This window comes from Lagenorhynchus albirostris, chromosome 2, assembly GCF_949774975.1.
Source record: "Lagenorhynchus albirostris chromosome 2, mLagAlb1.1, whole genome shotgun sequence".
Lineage (NCBI taxonomy): Eukaryota > Metazoa > Chordata > Mammalia > Artiodactyla > Delphinidae > Lagenorhynchus > Lagenorhynchus albirostris.
In genome coordinates this window covers 38874313-38892164 of record NC_083096.1, presented here as the reverse complement: position 1 = coordinate 38892164, position 17852 = coordinate 38874313, and the positions used below count along the sequence as shown (strand labels likewise).

At 45.4% G+C, this 17852-nt stretch overlaps 1 protein-coding gene across 7 annotated transcripts in view; it reads right to left on the bottom strand.

Moving 5' to 3' along the window:
- The window catches only part of HHAT (hedgehog acyltransferase), a 367203-nt gene that overhangs the window by 102903 nt on the left and 246448 nt on the right, over positions 1-17852 (bottom strand). The gene's annotated exons all lie outside the window — the stretch shown is intronic.

Sequence of the window (17852 nt, the reverse complement as noted above, 5' to 3'; positions counted from 1 at the left end):
GGCACTAGACACTTTCCATGGATCACTCAGCTTGATTCTTTGAAACACCATATGCTGTTCTAGCATGCCAACCCATGGACAAGTTGTCTTGTTTATATATTATTTTAATATTTTGTCAGAAATTTTATCTTTAAAATCATTTTCGAATAGAACAGTTTTATAGGCAAGCCAAAAAAAACAAAATAAAAACCATTCCCCAGTCAATAAATACTTCTAAAGACTATGTGACTATAAGTAGTTTTAAATGTCCTCCCTCACCTTCAAAGGTGCTCCAGGTTAGACGGTAGCTTATGTGATCAGCTTAGCTAGCCCCACTATCTGGGTGAGAAAAACGGGCTGGGAAGGGGAAGGGCCTAGATGCAAATCTGCGACTATGGCACCAGAGTTAATGTTTTCCATTACACCTCTGGGTTTATTTTGAAAGCCCTCCTATCTTACATCCCAATCTGAAACAAACCGGAAAGCGTGTGAGAGTGTAGGTATTTCAGAAACAAGCGAAGCAAAGAAAATACTTTCTCTTGTGCACAAACAAGACCATCTTGACAATCAAGTTAGCAGATACGCATCAAGCACTCACTACCGCTTAAGGAATCCTCCATCTGCTGTCAAGCATTTATTTAGGCCTCCAGGGCAGTCCTGGCATTATGAGCAACACAGAGACACAAGACGTTGTTCCTGCCCAAAGGACAGGTAGAGCTGGTTGTGAAACAATAGCAAACAAGTCCCATCATTAAGCTGATATGGTACTTGTTGGCTATATGATACGGTAGAAAGTATACCAGGAGGGCTTAAGAGTGTGGAGGAGAACAGGGTCAGTGGAGGCGAGTGGGTTACGGGAGGCTTAATGGTAAAGGTCCCCACCCTGGAAAGGCCTAGAGGATGAATTTTGCCAGGCAAAGGGGAGAAGGGTGGGTGCTGCATCATGGACCAAGAAGGGGCGGGCAATGAGCCCGAAAAGCCTGACAGCCCCAGGAACAGGTGTTTTATTTGGCATTCTGCTGCCCCCTACAGGCTACGTGGTTATTGCTGTAGAATGCTCAGCAGAGGCAAAAAATGGACCACAAACCTCTGCAGCCTCCCACCTGCATGAAGGTAACGACTGACCCATCATGGGGCTCCATGGGGCTATACTCCACTTCACACAATCAGTTCTGTGTGTAAGAAGGTTGCACGTTAAAAAAAAAAATGGGGTGGCCAAACCAAGTTCAAAAGGATAAGGAATAACTGCTGTTTACAGAAACTTTGCAGATAATCATTTTATAAAACAAGTTAATTCTGATCCTAATACTCTTCTCATCCAACACTGGTGTGTTTTATGTTGAGAATTTTGCTGTATCTCACTACGTTAAAGTGAGCTGCACTACATATATCAGAAAACCCCAGTAGAGAATAAAAACCTCGCTTAGTCCACATCAATGGTCCTTAATATTAGATTCAACTCCAAAAAGAACATGTTTTCAAGCTTGTGACAAGGAAGCATCTAGCCCCAAAATTACATGCACAGCTATTTCAGGCATCTCTCGGCATCATGGCTTTGCTACTTTGCCTTCAAAAGTGACAGCCGACAAAAATCTCTGAAAATGCCTTTTACTCCAGAAACTCATATATGGCAGGTCTCCAAGGACATGAGGTTGCTTGCTTGGTTTAAACCAGAAGAGGGTATGGTTTCTAGACTGGAAGACAAAAATCCCTTCTTCTCTCTTAATTTGAAGAAGGCAGTAGATACAGCAAGGAGAGCGAGCATGTTTCCTTTTACAAATTCTACCAGGCTTGTATCAGTTCCATGATTAATAAAAACAGAAGTGTGTGTCTCTTTTAGAAAAGCAGGAGTACGACCTCACTTGCTGAGATCCGCTGCACACTGAAATTGATTTCCCAGTGGAAGAAAGCATTCAGTACCACCTTCTCAGCGAAGCAAAAATAAAAAGATTTTTCTTCCTGTCAGTGACTGTGTGAGCTTGAGTGTGCGCAAGGCCTGCCCCTGCCAGGATGGCTTCGTGGGGTCAGTGCTTGCAGAGAATGTTGCTTGAGGTAGTTACCACCCATCTGTGCCACCTTATTAATTTAAAACCATCTAACAGAATTAATGCAACATAGCAAACCCCCAACTCAGGAGGAACCTGTCTAAAATGTAGATGTTATTTATAATGTCTACCCTCTACTGAATATCCATGTACCAGGTACTTTATATAAACTGTTTCTAATCACTTACACAACTTTGCAAGGACCAGCCCTATTTTACATGGGAGAGGTGGAATCCGAACCTGGAATGTTCTACTTTCAGAACCCCTAGGCCTGTGTTCTATGAAGCCATTTACCGTAATGGGAGCATCTCTTGGTGAGATGTTCCTCTGATTCAACCAAATCTTCAAAGCGGTCTCCACAGAAACATCCAACCAGTATTTTATTAACTGAAGAAAGATGCTCATTATTTACAAAGGAGCTTAGGCCAAGGAGCTCTGTGCCAGAAAGCCAGAGTTACAAGTTCCATTTTTAAACAGACTAAATAAATTCCTTCCGTCCCACCTACCGTCTTGTCCAGGCAGGCATCCTGCAGATGTCTATGTTAGAAGTTACGTGTAAGAGGTTGATGGTTGGGGCTTGTTGCTGAGTAGTAGGCATACGTGAAGGGAGAAGAAAGTATCTATTTCCCTCATACCCCTCTGGAAAACAACTCAAGAATGTTTCACAGTTGGGACAGGGGTGGTGAGAATCCACGTGGTAACAATAAATGCTGGAGAGGGTGTGGAGAAAAGGGAACCCTCTTGCACTGTTGCTGGGAATGTAAATTGATACAGCCACTATGGAGAACAGTATGGAGGTTCCTTAAAAAACTAAAAATAGAACTACCACACGACCCAGCAATCCCACTACTGGGCATATAGCCTGAGAAAACCGTAATTCAAAGAGGGACATGTATCACAATGTTCACTGCAGCTCTATTTACAATAGCCAGGACATGGAAGCAACCTAAATGTCCATCGACAGATGAATGGATAAAGAAGATGTGGCACATATATACAATGGAATATAAATATAATACAATACAGTATATAATATATACTATATTATATATAATATATAATTATACTATGCTATATATAAAAATATAATAAAATATAATGTAAGTCTCAGTCATAAAAAGAAACAAAATTCAGTTATTTGTAGTGAGGTGGATGGACCTAGACACTGTCATACAGAGTGAAGTAAGTCAGAAGGAGAAAAACAAATACCATATGCTAACACATATATATGGAATCTAAAAAAAAAAAAGGTTCTGATGAACCTAGGGGCAGGACAGGAATAAAGATGCAGAGATGGAGAATGGACTTGAGGACATGGGGAGGGGGAAGGGTAAGCTGGGACAAAGTGAGAGAGTAGCATTGATATATACACACTACCAAATGTAAAATAGATGGCTAGTGGGAAGCAGATAAATAGCACAGGGAGATCAGCTGGGTGCTATGTGACTCCCTGGAGGGGTGGGATAGGGAGGGTGGGAGGGAGACACAAGAGGGAGGAGATATGGGGATATATGTATACATATAGCTGATTCACTTTGTTACACAGCAGAAACTAACACAGCATTGTAAAGCAACGATACTCTAATAAAGATGTAAAACAAATTTAAAAAACTTTTTAAAAGACATTACTCTTAACATCACAATGCTCTCTTTTTTTCCAAGACCTACTCAATAGCTTCCCGGCTTGCCATGTTATTTTCAAACCCTTTGCCACGAACCCCAGACCCTAGCAAGGTAAGAGGATGAGGCACCTAAGATACTGAAAGACTTGGTTTTTACTGTCCCATGGATTGAGTTGAAGTTGCTGACTTCCCATCTTCAATTACCTATTACTTGGCTGAGCTGGGGCAGGCAGTGGCTGACATCCTATTCCAGCTCTGCCTTACCTTTCTACCCTATTTCCCACTAGTTCTCTTGAAAAATCCTGAAATCCTGAACAAATGGGGCTTTCACACTTCTGTGCTTTTGGTCATACCATTTTCACATCCTCCATCCTCTCCGGTTTCCCAACTCCTCCAGGAAGTCTCTTTAAAATATTCCCACTCTCTATTTAACCCAGAGAACCTACCGTTTGTACCACTGAATTGAACAGTTATTCATCAAAAGATGTCTTTTCTATTACGATGGTCATTTCAGCTAAACTGTAAAATTCTTTTAGGCAGTTCTACATATGTGTGTGTGTGTGTGTGTGTGTGTGTGTGTGTGTGTATGCATGCATGCGTTATTATACAGTTACTAGTCAACAGTATTTAAATACCTAACAATATAATTTTCATTTACTTTTCATAATCTCCAATAGCTTTTACATTTGTGATAAACTGTCACACTGTCACAGACCCATTATGAAAGATTAGGAAACAAGGAAGGATTACACAGACCTGCTCTCATTATTGGGGAGACTTCGGAAGACACCCATTCCCAAAGAACATAGAGACCTGACGGCTCTGAAGTCTCCCCACACATTGTAACCCTACTTCCCCTATTAAAGTAAAAATCATGCAGCCCCAAAGCTCCAGACATATCCCAACCTCGAGAGATTTCAAAAATGACAAGTACTAGCCTTTTAAACACTAGAGTCTTAGTGGCTGGGAAGGGAGGACTGCTGGCTGTGTCTCATTGGTGGTAAGGTGACCTCACCTTGGCTTCACCTGGGCTCTGAGATGAGTTCCTGCTTAGAGTTCTCTGCAGAGGTGGCCGTGCTCTCCTAAACCCAGCTCTCACGGGCAGTGGCTCCCGCAACCCGACCCTGGCTCTGGCTCTGGCCTTGGCCCACATCTGGGTTCTCTTTCTCACAGCCCAGTGATGACCCACCAGTCAAATCCCCAACCTCTAGGTAGTGGACAAAGGTCTGGTGTTTAGTTCTCACACAGGAACTAAACTATATATTTACTTATTAAAAGTTTTCAAAGGAAGATGCACGCAGAAAGTATAATTTACTTTTAATATCTTTCTGCCCAGTACAGATCATAATGGGATTTTAATAAGTAAAAACCAGCAGTTGGTTAATGGGCATCTGCAGACCTTATCATCTCCGGAGGCTAAGAGGGGTCCACTTTCAAAGCAGAGGGCACGTCTGAGCTGGGCTAAGACTTTACTGAAAGATGCTGGCTACAGGTTTTGCATGCAACTCTGAAAAATTGCCTATTAAAAATGTTATGTCCTATTTGGCAACAAAATAGTGTGGAATTTATAAAACAGAGATTAAAACCTGGCTATATTTAGTCTACACTTAAACTTCTAGGTTCATGTAATTAGATGCCAACATTTTTTAAAAAATTAATCTTTTCATTCCACGAAGCCAGTAGCTCAGTGGGCTGAAGTACCGTGCTGATGAACCTAAGCCTATAACTTCCATCCTAGAGAAAGATTCAACTCTACCCTCATAAACCAAAACCCAAACTCTAGCTCCCCAAAAGCTCTATCTTCCTTCCTGCGGAAGAGGCTAAAAGAGCATGAATGGCTCAGCCCAGCTGCCCTTACCACTAGAACACGCCCAAGCAGCAACAGCAGCAAGGCATGGGACAAGAAGGAGGGCAGCACCTGGATGCTGGAGATGTGGCCTTGGTCCTGCTCTGCCACTTACCAATCTCTGTAACCTTGACCTTGACAATCAAGGCTGCTCAGCTTAAGTCTGTACATTGAGCACATACTGGGAATGTTAAAATCTTCTTTGGTGTGAGTTGTCGTAAAGATCAGATGATACAATACATGTTTAAGGAGTTTGGAGATTTGAACACTCCATGTAAACAGAAGGGTGCATACTTAATAACAATGGGCCAGCGGCAGCATGCTTGCACTCAGGAAAAAACAAGGTGCCGTTATCATAATGATTAGCATCGCTATATTTTTCACAAGCATTTCAAGGCACCAAGACCTCCGGCCTGCTTGCTCAGGGATGTTCTTCACTTAAAACCATTAGCCTTAAATATGCCACCATTGGCACCAGGTCGCTTAGTGCTAAGGGGTCAAAGCTAGAGTGGAGGAAAATTTTTTTCTCCTACTCCTCTAGGTTCTTTGGCTGGGCTAACAACATAAGAGACATAGGCAGATTAATAGGAGAAAGACAAATTTAATTACATATGCAGGGGAGTTCACAAAGACAGTGAGACTCAAGGGCAGGTGAGGCAGCTGAGGCTCATATGCTGTCCTGAGCTACGGAATGGGATAGGGATCTGGGGCTTCAAAGTGTAGGAAGGGAATTCACAGGGTGATTAAGAAGAGCAGATGTTTGGCCATTAGAAGATTGCCCTGCCCTGCAGATACGTCTTTCAGATAAATATGTTATCTCTGGGAATAGCTCTTTTTCTGGTACAGGCCCCCTGTCTAAATTCTTTGAGATAGTTAAGTCAGAGGGAAAAGTTTTTCCTGAGTCTGCTGGATCTTGATTGCCTGCAGCTCAAAATAATCCACATGCCAAAGTGGCATCTTTGGGGGCTTGCACATTCTGCCCCCCTTCAAAGTTATGGGTTCAACACTCACATGGACTTGTTGATGATGCCTAACCCAGCCACCTGATACAGGCTACAGAAGATGCTGCAGGGGCCATGTGGGCGGATCAGGGCAAAGCAGCCTCTACCACAACTTGGTCCGATACCAACATCTCACCTTCAAATCGCCGTAGCCCTTCCGCTCAGGTCCCCTCTTATCTACAGAGTACAAGTCACCTCACCAAGTCCTTTCCTTATAATGGGGGACTGCTGGGCGGCAGAACCAGAAAGTGCTTATACTGGTTTAGTCATTCAACTCGTTTAAAGCAGACTACTAATGTTCCAGAGGTTAGAGTCATGGTGATGCCTAAGTCTTTGCAGTATTACAACCTTCATGCTTACAGACTGAAAAAACAAACAAGTCTTTAAGATGTCCTTCTTCAAAAATGAGCTTCTAGTCATAAATGAGAGATGGGAAGGCCAGGGGGGGAGTGAGCAAAGAAAGGGGTGTGTGCTTTTTCCCTCCATGGGGCTGCTAACCCTCTTTTGCTTAAGAGCACACTGAAGCCTCAGCAATCCCCAGGGTTCCCGGGCCCACATCTGTTCTGGGTTATACATAAACACCATATAAAACAGGTTCTTTGGAGGTCTGAGCAAAGGAGAGTGAGCGGGAGTTTGCACTCTCCAGTGCTAAGGACTTGAGTCTCATCGCTAATAAAAAGGTCCTCAAAGCCTCAGTTGAATAACCACCAAGACTTCCTGGCTGCCTGCCTGTCTTCCCACCTTCCTCCTGAGAGGATGCTGAAAGCATCTATAAGCTGCCCTAGGCCGGACCAAGAGGGGGAGGGTACAAAAAGCCGGCTGTTGTACAGGCAAACCCGCATGTTTGTAGGATGGAGGTGTGTGTGATTCCGTGTCTCAGAGTCAGAAGGAAAGGGTTGAGGGGAGAGATCCCATTGTCCCCTTCTCCTAACACACTTCTCAGTCTTTGCTCCATCAGCAGATCCCAAACCCAGGGTCCAAATTACCACCGTCCGGGGCATATGGCTCCTCTTATCAGCGGCTGTACTGTGTCTCCTTTGTGCTCCCTTTTCAGCTCTGCCTCTCACCCACATCCTATTCAGTGCCACTCCTGCTCGTCCTAATCTTCTCACTCATTTAGCACAACTGTTAGGAAAATGTTCACTACAAAACGAACATGTACAACTCAAAACTGACTGTGCTGGTACAATGCCTTGGGTGGGTGGGGGGGCCTCTAGAAGAACGTGCTCTGCAGACAAGCGCGCTAAAGAAATGCCTGACTGAATGCTGAAGCGTTTCATTCTCCACCTGGGTTGGTGGTGTGATGATTTTGAGACAGCCGTGCCGGACAGGTCCCCACAGAGGCAGGCCCACAGCCTTGACAGGTGTATACTCTACATTCCTATGGTGACACAGTATCTCAAGTGATAAAGCCCAGTAGGTTGGTCACTCGGGCAAAAACAAAAATGAACCGCTGAGGCAAAGAAGAGGCAAATCCTTTGTCCTCGGGAAGCATCCAGTCTTAGAATGGCAGTCCCTAGCCTCAGGGGTCCTGCTTACAGTGCATAGCCATCACATTACGTCCTAAACTAAAACCCATCAGCCTGGCTTTTTAAAAATCATTCTCCCGCTGGCTCCCTCCTATGCCATGAACTCCATCTTACGAGTTTCCAAAACAGATTCTCCACTCCAATTAATGAACTTCATTCTTGCACAAGTGTGGGCCCTACAATCATGCCAGCCCACCCCCCAATCATGTAAGACCTCTGTCTGTCCTTTCCACCATCTGATCTTTCAAAATGGGTTCGGCATTCACTTCAGGGACTATTTCCCCCAGCTGATCCCACTGAATGCGGGTGGCCCAATGATTCTTCATCTCTGCAGAATTCACGTGTTCGTCTCGGGCTAAGTTATTTCTTCAGACTTGTTGATGTGCTGTTCCTTAGCAATTCTGAGCTACTTCATCAGGTCTGAGGGTACGTGGGACTCCCCACCTCACAGTCAAGACATGGATCAGAGAACTATAACATTTCTCTTTTTATTTCTCCCAGAATCTAACTTAAACTCTGAACTCGGGGGTGCTCAATGAACACTGATCGACTGCCTTCTTTTCCTCATCCTCCTTTCTCTGACTCATTCATTCATTCCCTTCCTCTTTTCCTTGTCACTCTATATACACAAAAGAGAATTCTCCATCTGGAAAGCATGGCCTCCTGAGTAAATGTCCTTGTTCACGTCTGCCTCCACCACTTTCTTCTCTAAAGGGCTATGGGGTTTGGAGGGTGATATCTACAAAGTCAGACTAAATCACAGATGCCAGCTGGAGGTGCCCCTAAGTGAGGGGACAGCTGGCAGGGACCGAGAGGTGGGACAATTAGCAACTCCAACTTCCCCAGGAAGCTGCCAGAAGTACCCAAAAGGGAGATTTAACCAAAAAGCAAAACTTCAGCATTAAATGGTTTTAATATTAGAGCACACAAATTGGGAGGTTTAAGATTTGTGATATTAACTTTAAAAGCCACAAAGAAAATCCTGGACATGCTCCTCAGGACCAGATGCGTGCGGGGGCGGGTGTTCACGAGGCCAGCGGGAATGTGGCTTTGCCCCTCGCTGGATCGCTTGGCTTCACTTTGCTAACAAAATCTCTTCCTCTGCCGTGAACATCACTTCCAAGTCTGATGCGCACTTTGGCCACAAGAAAAGTAGTGAGGGGTCAGGACCACTGTTGGACATGAATGAATGCACACACACACACACACACACACACACACACAGAGTGCCTCAGAGCACAGAGGAAAGTGGAGTGTGGATGGGGAAGCCAGGGTCACAGATTTCAGTGATGGTCTCTTTTCCAGGCCTTGGTTTACAACTGGTAAAAGTTTCAGGGCTACAGGACAACTAGGGGTGAGGTCTATATAGTTTGGAACATTTGGGACATAAGCACGAATGGTCTTGAAAAGTTATGATCAATTACAACAGTGTGCTGCTTTGCTACTGGTCTCTGCTAAAACAGAAAGATCTGTCTTCCTTAATGGATTTTCAGGACACGGAGCTCCTAAAACCATAGCTTATGCTCCTGAGTTCCCCATTCCCCCCACTTCTCTGCTGCCATGAAGCTAACGTATGAACTAACACAAAATGCACAAGGAGAGGGTTTTCTGAAGGAAGCCTGAAGTGAATCTTGACTCAAGGTGACAAATCCTTTCCTAAGAGCAAATTTCCACCCCCACCCCCACCCCACTCCCAGTTTATCTGCTTCGTCACTTCAGACATACATATTCTAGACTTCCTTAAAAAGTAACAGTCATTGGTAATAAAAATGTTCAGCTGAGTGGGCCACAGATGGGTTTCAATGCCCAGAAAGGGAGAAAACTGGGAGAAAATGCCAGCAGGTATACAGGTACCTCTTTCAAAACACTGCCATTGAAGACTGTTTTCAGGAGGAAGAAAAATAAAGGTCCCAGGCAACGAAGTGCTGTTTAAAAAATAATCAGACGCAGACCTACTAGAGAATGGACTTGAGGACACGGGGAGGGGGAAGGGTAAACTGGGACGAAGTGAGAGAGTGGCATGGACATATATACACTACCAAATGTAAAATAGATAGCTAGTGGGAAGCAGCCACATAGCACAGGGAGATCAGCTCGGTGCTTTGTGACCGCCTAGAGGGGTGGGATAGGGAGGGTGGGAGGGAGGGAGATGCAAGAAGAAAGAGATATGGGAACATATGTATATGCATAACTGATTCACTTTGTATATGTATAACTGATTCACCATTGTAAATCAATTATACTCCAATAAAGAGGTTAAAAAAAAAGAAAGAAATTATCCTAAAAAAAAAATCAAAGAGAAATGGTTGCTGGTGGTAATAAAGAGGCTGCCGCTCCCACTCTGGACTGAACTCAGTACTGACAAATCAGCTCTAACAGAACTGTTCCGAGTGCCTCTCATTTATCATAATTATGATCCACAGTCCCTACCAGACATGATACCTTTTAAGGCTGGGCACTGGAAGAGAAAACTGATAATGCTTGGGTCTGGGCATGAATGACGATAAATCTGCAGCAGCGTCCAACAAAACCACGCCAGCGCAACACTTAATGGAAACAAAGCAAGAGCATCATCCCATGCCCGGGAAACAATGCCCCATAAGCATTTTCCCCTTAATGCAGCGAGAGCCACCCAGATGACGCTGCTTATTCAGAAGATGCTATGGTATAATTGAATGAACTCTTGAGTGCCCATTTAGAGATTAATATTTTAAGAGCTAGCATTTTACAGAGACAGTCTAAGGATGACATTCAATGTGTGCCACAAAAGGGAGTCTCCTGTAGATTAAGAATGCCACCGTTTATACAATAAAACCATACGAAATCCAAAGATGTCGGTCATGGAACTGGATATTAACATGGTCATCCATGTTGGGAAACAGTCCCTTCCCAAGGGTGGGAGAAAGACGTAGACCGTCAGGATGGGATTTTGCTCGCCAGACTCCCTCTCAAGTGGGGTCGAGGTGAAGAAAGAAGCTTTGTGGGCTGGAGAGTACCATGCTTGACTTTTACCTTATCCCTGACAAAGGCGGGCGGAGAGGATGACGGGAAATCAGGTTCTCTCAAGCAACCTGTGGCTAATACAGCTGCAGAGAAAAGCCAGATCTTGAGTCTGAGCCTGCAGAGAGGCAGCTGGGGTCCAAATGAAAGAAGTGCTGTTGCCAGCTCTCCCCTCCCACACCACCATCTTGCCTCCCGGTAAAAGAGCAGACAAAGGGCTTCCCTGGTGGCGCAGTGGTTGAGAGTCTGCCTCACGATGCAGGGGACAGGGGTTCGTGCCCCGGTCCGGGAAGATCCCACGTGCCGCGGAGCGGCTGGGCCCGTGAGCCATGGCCGCTGAGCCTGCGCGTCCAGAGCCTGTGCTCCGCAACGGGAGAGGCCACAACAGTGAGAGGCCCGCGTACCGCCAAAAAAAAAAAAAAAAAGAGTAGACAAAGAGCAGCTCCCAAGCAGAGTCATTCCGTGGAAGCCAAAGGGGCAAGGATGTCCCCTCGGAGCTCCTGCCTGCCTGCGGAGTCTCACTGGCTCAGGCTATAGCCACTAACACAAATCTAAGGCCCGGTAACCGGTCCAGCAGGTCTGGGCCTCCAGCATCATCAGCTTCCCTAAGGAAGGAGGAAAGGACGTGGAGGACATGCAGTCTATTCGGGTCATGTGCCCAAAGACAAGGTGTAGGGCAGGAGGTAGCTGACTCTCGGTTTACTGTTGGCGCCTTAGGTGGCACAGATGAGGAAGTCTGTTTTGAGAACTCAATAAACAGACCCTTTTCAATTCCATGGCCAAGTCTAGGAGACAGGGAGCCCCCTTCTAGAATGAGTCTCTGGAACCTCCCGAGAGAGAGGGTGCCTGCCCAGGCTGCAAAGCACAGCACACACGGGCTGTATGGCCGTGGGCTTTAAACAGCAACTCCTCGTAGGGAGTCAGGAGCCGAGAACCATCCAGGGGGATGCTGGAGTGGACCAGATGGAGGGGACAAGCAGTCTGCTCTTCAGAGTTCAACTCTGGGGCCAACATCCCCACCCATCTGGCTGTCATCACGTCTGCGACAATTTCCTGCTGTGTCCCGGTCATGACTAGACCCCTGAGGCCTCAGGCTGGACTTGAGGGCACTGCCTTAAGTGACCTCTTCCGGGAGTTTCAGGACTGCAATTCTCAGTCACTTCAGTCCTCAGTGTTCTAGCTCCTCGGCAAGAAGTTTGCTGGGAGAATGGAAATCTCTCCACCGCACTGGATGTCAAGGGTGACTCCCCAGTCAAACTGGCAACAACTCACTCCACAGACAGCCTTGGGGCGGGTCTGGGGCTTATGCTCTGCCTCGGCAGCACCTGCCCCTGCACGGGTGGCTGCCTCTGATGCAGCTGCGGAATCCAGCACCTCCCGTCCTCTCAAGGAACCCCTCGTTCTCGGGGGCTGCCCTGTGCAGTGACAGGTGCCCAACACCAATCTCGAAGGGAGCTCGCATCAGGGTCTCTGCTGAGCCCCTCAGGGCTGCACAGCTCTTTCGAGGACCCGAGTCCAAAGTCCCTCGGGAGTAAGACACCCCACGGCATCACACTCTGAGCAGGGCACAGGACTCTGTCAATGAAATGCCACCCTTTAAGGGTACAAAGCATATGAAACTCTAACGGAGACTCTGAGTTGCACCTGTATAACCTGGTATCACGTAACTGTACAGCGACTGTCCACTAGACTCAAACCAAGGGACTCCTTGCTCCCAAATCATGCATGTGTGTATTTGCTTTTGTGAAAGGAATGTGCCTATAAAAAAAATATGCCCACTAGCTACTACAGTCTAGGCACTGTGAGAGACACTGAGATAATAAAAAAAAATGAATAGAAGCGTCCTGCTGCCTGGAGTGGATGGTCTAGCGGTAGAATTAGACGTCTAGAGGTACAGTTAAAAACTGCACATCAAGGCAGAAGGAAATACATGCAGCCTAGAGATGTAAACAGCACGCACGTGCTGCGGGTGTGCAGGGAAGGGGGAGGGTCTGTAGAATGGTCCCCAGGGGAGGGTTGATAGAGAAGGCCACACCTGAGATAGAGAAGGAAGGGACTACAGAGAGAAGGGGGGCTCTATTTTGCCTTTACTGACTAGTTGACATCAATTTCAAGTTAACACTAATAAGGCTGGCAAACTCTCCCCAAAGCCAATGTCAGAGGAAAAAGTTTATCATTCCCTTCTTAAATCTCTCAAGGGAAAAAAAAACTTAAAAGTTGACAAATCTGGGCTTCCCTGGTGGCACAGTGGTTGAGAGTCCGCCTGCTGATGCAGGGGACACGGGTTCGTGCCCCGGTCCGGGAAGATCCCACATGCCGCGGAGCGGCTGGGCCTGTGAGCCATGGCCGCTGAGCCTGCGCGTCCGGAGCCTGTGCTCCGCAACGGGAGAGGCCACAACAGTGAGAGGCCCGCATACCGCAAAAAAAAAAAAAGTTGACAAATCTTTAGAAAATGTAATCTTACATTTCCCTTTGGAAAATCTAAATGGCAGGCTACAGAGAGATATTTGGGCACATGACACACGAAATAAAATGAGGCTTTCTTAACGAGTTACCTGGGAACCAAGGGCACCTAGATGTCACACGTGGATGTTAATGAGGCTGCCTGGGGGGTGAGCCTGGCTTGGCAGGCAGCACCTCGCGTACATGCCAGGATCTGTCTCTACCTCCATAACCCTGAACTGCTGTGACCCAGGCAGGACCAGAGTGTCAATCTAGGAGATACACTATTTATAATCCACGTCCAGTTCACCTCATAGGATTGTACATGATCATCAGATAAGAAGGCAAAAGGGATGAAAAGAACTGAAAATTAATGTAAAACAAATGATTATTATACTAACAGTATATAGATAATAGTATATTAGGATTACCATTAGCCATAATAATCAAGGAAGGAATTTCCAATGAATTAAATATTTTTCTTAATAAGGAAGAGAGAGAGAAAACACTGACTGCTCACCGTAAGGCGGGCACTGTGCTGAACATTTTACGTGTTATTCAATGTCCTAAACTACCCAGGGAATCTGCCCGCTCCCCCCATTTACAGATGAGGAAAATAAAGCTCAGAGAAGGTTATTTACAGCCCCAGTCAAAGAACTGGCAGACTAGATCTATGTTGCATCAGAGTACAGGACCCAGACCAACTGGTAAGAATCACAGGGAAGCATGTTCTCTTCACTCTGAGCTGTCTGAAAGGAGAAAAGGAACACAGCTAATCGTGGAGCGGGGAAGGAGAGTCAGGTCTGCTTCCAAAAACGCATGCTCTTTTCACTAGATCAGGTGGTTTCCCCACGATAACTATAGACTCGAGGCATAAATAACCTGTATGCCTAACATTAAAAAGATAGTTAAGAAATATTAGATTAAATACTATCTATCTTTTGAGCCCCAAATAGGTGTCAATCACCATATTCAGTGCTTTCTACAGCATCTCATTTGATTTAGATGGTACTTTAGCATCTTTTGGTCATTTCTGGGAACCTAAATTATCTTTGTAGCAGCAAAGCATGACAGTTCTAGATAAGTGTCCAGATCACTATGGGATGACAAAAATCCAGTGAACTTCCACTCAAATAAACCTGGTAGAAATGTATTATAACACCTCAAAGTCTAGAGGTCAAGAACAATCCCCTCTTGTTGGCACAAAGGACCCTGGAGACAGTAAGGATCTGAGAGCTCATCTTGTGTATGGCTCCCCCTGTACTATACCCACAACCAGAAACCATCCAGCCTACACCTCAACACTCTCAGTGACCAAGAACTCTTGGCTTTTTGAAACAGTCTTTTCTACCCTTTTAGGACAACTTAGATTGGAGAGAGCGTGCTTCTCTGTACTTTCCACTGTTGACCCTGGTTCTCCTCTCTGAAGCAACATTTTGAACATGGGTACCGGGTCTTCAACTGGCAGCCTGTCAAACATCTGATGAAGGTTCTCATGTCTCTCCAAAGGTTTGATTTTGGACACAACGTAGCCTCAGTTTCTTTACCCATTCTTTTACACCCAGTTCCAAATCTCCTGTTATAATTTCCCTTTTTCTAGATATTTCCTCATTTGTCTGTGTTCCCCTGAGATTCTGATACCTGAAATAGACTGCACATTTATGGAATGACATGAATAGTGAAGAAGAGACTCGGAATACCGTATTCTTTTTCTAACCATATATTCATACCATCAACAAACATTTTCTACGCATTTACTATATTCCAAGTACGATAATTAGCAGTGGAGACATTCAGGAAGGTGCCATGGAAGACTGCCCTCAGAGAGCTTACATCTAACCTATTATAATGATGAAGCCCGTTGTGACATTTATTTCAAGGCAGCCTTATCTCATACCAAAGTCTGCATCTACTATGTTCCTGAGAAAGTCAAGACCATCGCATAAGAGTGCCCTCACTTCTTTCCTAACCACATACGTTTTTATCTCTTTCGGTACCTATCCACTCATTCATTTATGTGCCCACAGTGGAAGAGATGTCCTTTCCATGACTAAGGCTACCTCTGCTCTTTTGTTCTACCCGCTTCTGACTCCTGAGGGACCATGCTCCATCAATTACCCTGTATCCTTATCCAGCTTAACTGAACTGGTTCCCTCCTTAGCACAAAGACATATTTTCCAGTCCTTCCTATTTTATAAACACCCTTCTTTTACCCCGCAACTTCTACTTCTTCAACTTTGATCCTATACTTTTCTTCACAGTCAAGTATTTCAAGATCCTTGAAGGAGCAGTCTACACCCAGTCTCTAAGCTCCCCACTCCCAATCGATCCCTAACCTGTTGCAATCTGACTTCTGTCCCTCCCCATTCCATTCAAGCAACATTTGTCAAGATCATTAATGGCCTCCAGATCGCCAAAGCCAACGAATATATTTATATCTTCCTCTTACTTGTCTGCTATATTTGGCATTGCCTGTGTCTTGCATTTTCCTCTTTTGATAAATTTCTGCTTTATGTCTTACCGTTACAGCACTACTTATGTTCATTATAGAAAATTTAGAAACAGATATATAAAAAATCCAGAAATAACCATCAATGACCTTTTTGTCTACATTCTCTCTGACATCTTCCTATAAATACACATTATGTACCACTTTAGGAAACTGCTCTGTTCACCTAATCTATCATGAGCATCCTTCCGTGTCTCCACCTTTCTTATTCACATTCTTTCCTCCCTTGGCTCCAGTGAAACCACTGTTTTTGTTTTCCTTTTACCTCCAGAGCCATCGCTCCTCAGTCTCCATCGCAAGCTTCTCGCTCTCTGCCTCGTTCTGAAAGTGTCAGCAGCTGCTCAGAGCTCTCTCCCTAGACCTCTGTGCGCTCACACTGGGGGGCTGCACCGGCACACTGACAAAGCTGTCACTGAGTGTGGGTCCATCTATCACAGCCAGCTAGTCTGCCACACATAGAACAGGTAAACAGAGATGCTAATATACAGAAGATGCTCAAGGAATATCTGCTACACTCATCAGAAGGCAAGAGGAAGGGGGAGAAGGGCTCTGGTGAGCAGTACTGCTGCAGACATGACTTTCCCCAGCAGCAGACCCATCTGAGGGCAAGGAAAAGAAGAAAGAAGGGGTGAAGGGAAAACGACAGAGAAGCACCAAAACCAATCTCTCTCCTTCACGCCTTTGCTGAGAGCTGGATCTGTCATGCAGTGGCTGAGAGGCACTACTGAATGGGCAAGAAGAAGCTCCCAACTGGCCCCTAGGGTGATCAGCCCCCAGCAATCCCTGGGCACAGGTACCCTTGGGAGGTGACCCTGAAGAAGTGCTCCCTGTATTTCACTCTAGAACCCTGCCCACCACGCCTCCCACCTTCCCACCCACTCTCTCATGAACTGCCTTCCACTCCCCGACCCACCCCAGCTTCACCTCTCAGCTCCTTCCCAGATTAACGTCATTCGGCTGCCACACCCAAAGGACAACCCCTGACCTCCAACACAATATTTTCTTTTTTGCTATTCTTAAATTTTTATAACTATACAAGTTTTCAGTTGCTTCATTTTCTTGACTACAGTTGAATGCCATAGGGTTGAGACCTAGTCTGTTACTTGAATCTACAGTCCCAAATGCCCAGTATACTTCCTTATTCCCTCTAGGTGCTCGCCACAGGCAGAATCACCTGACCCAGGGGCATTACCATAGGAGCTTAAAGTGCAGTGGCTGAGAGCATGACTCCTCCCCTGGGTTCTCATTCCACCTTCACTTACTAGCTGTGAGGCTCTGAGTCTCAGGGTCCTGACTGGTCGAGTGGAGGTAATAAAACCCACCTCATAGGCTTGTCATAAAGATGACCTGGGATACTGAATGTAAAGAGCTCAGGACAGTGCCGGGCATACAGCAAGCACCCAATAGATGTCAGATGTCAGCTGTGACAAGGAAAACACACCTGAGAAGAAGACAAGTGAAGAGAAAGCAAGAGAGCCGAGTCCTCTCTCCAAAGCATTATGTCCTCACATCCACAGCAACTTCACAATTCCTCACCCACGCCCACCCTCTTCACCCTTAGTGATCGGATTGAAAAGAACTTCTACAAAGCACTCTTTTCCTTATGAGCATTACATGCCTTAATAAGCTGGATCAGTGGGAGTCCCAAATGTCAACAATTCAGATTAGAAAAATACACATTATTCCCAAGTACCCTCTCTAATTAGTGTTTACATGATTTGTATGGCTAGTATATTTTACACTAAAGGGTGTTCTAGAAATAGCAGTAAATACCCAATGTCCTAAGAGTTCAATAGCTAGCTAAAATTGAACTGGCTTATTGCATGATATTTGTGAGCTGTAATCCTGTAATTAAGGCTTCATTAGTCCCTGCAATGCC